Source organism: Apium graveolens, chromosome 5 (genome assembly GCF_009905375.1).
Source record: "Apium graveolens cultivar Ventura chromosome 5, ASM990537v1, whole genome shotgun sequence".
Taxonomy (NCBI): Eukaryota; Viridiplantae; Streptophyta; class Magnoliopsida; order Apiales; family Apiaceae; genus Apium; species Apium graveolens.
Window position 1 is genome coordinate 119509299 of NC_133651.1, and position 1464 is coordinate 119510762.

At 41.3% G+C, this 1464-nt stretch overlaps 1 non-coding gene across 1 annotated transcript; it reads left to right on the forward strand.

Moving 5' to 3' along the window:
- The first annotated feature begins 325 nt into the window (after positions 1 to 325).
- LOC141662865 (small nucleolar RNA R71) lies at positions 326 to 432 on the forward strand. The gene has a single exon (XR_012550964.1). It is a non-coding gene; the product is annotated as a small nucleolar RNA R71 (small nucleolar RNA).
- Positions 433 to 1464: the final 1032 nt, after the last annotated feature.

A 1464-nucleotide genomic window follows, 5' to 3' on the forward strand; every position in this document is an offset into this window, starting at 1 on the left:
CGTAGCATGAGAACCTGCACAAAGCTCACAAACCATAGCAATTTGATTAACTCCATATGTAGCTAGAGAATCAACCTTCATCGACAGCGCCTGGAGCTGCGCTGCAATAGCGGTGGCTACATCGACTTCCAGAATACCTGCTACCTTCCCAGGCATCATCCTCTGAGTTGGGTTTTGATGCTCATTTGTGGCCATAGTCTCGATAAGATTATAAGCCTCAGTATATCTTTTTGCCCATAAGGCGCCTCCAGCTGCTACATCGAGCATGGGCCGAGATTGGGCCCCCAAACCATTATAGAAACCAGTGATCACCATCCAATCGGGCATTCCATGATGTGGACACTTTCTCAACATTTCCTTGTAGCGTTCCCAAGCTTCGCACATAGATTCTGTCGGCTGCTGCGCAAACTGAGTAAGAGCACTCCTCATAGCAGCAGTCTTTACCATCGGATAAAACTTCACCAGAAACTTTTACGCAAGATCTTGCCAAGTAGTGATGGACCCAGCTGGTTCAGAATGTAACCAGTCCTTAGCTTTATCCCTCAGTGAGAATGGGAAAAGCCTCAGCTTGATAGCCTCATCAGTCACGCCATTATACTTGAAAGTGCTGCAGATCTCGACAAAATTCCTTATGTGCATGTTGGGGTCTTCAGTCGCAGCTCCTCCAAAAGAAACAGAATTCTGCACCATCTGAATAGTGCCCGGCTTAATTTCAAAGGTGTTAGCTTGAATAGCCGGATGAAGAATGCTTGACTGAATGTCATCAATTTTAGGCCGAGAAAAGTCCATAAGAGCTGGATCAGCCTGAACAATATGATCACCCATGATTACTGGTTCTTTCTGCTCAGTTCCTGAATCCGAATCTTCAAAATATATCTTCTCCGGAATATCAAGAACTTCGTCTGTCTCCTCAGCTGTATATAAAGTCCTCTTGCGAGTACGAGAACGATTTTGCATAAACGCTCGCTTAAGTACCTGAAACACAACCAGAAACAATAAGTAACAACTACGTCATAATCACTAAGTCCTAATGACCAATGATGGTAAGTACATAAACTAAACAAGTACGCCGAGTCCCCGGCAGCGGCGCCAAAAACTTGTTAGGGCGAAAACACGCGCTAATATTCACGCAAGTATACGCGTTCGCAAGTAATATAGAATAACTTCTAGTTCGTTCCCACAAAGACTCAGACTAATTATTGTTTAATTAAACTTACACACCAACGTATGATTACTTCTCAATGTTAAGACACTAACACTTAGAATTGTTGACTAAATATTAACTACAATTAATTACTTAGTTTATCACTTAAATAACACTTGAATTAACAATATTAAAACACTCATGAGATCACAACTTCATCATTACTTCCTTCAATAGTTATTATTATTACCTTAGCATGTGACAGTGATAATATTAATCGAATAACACGAAACTGATAAAAGCCAACTTTCATTGTACTC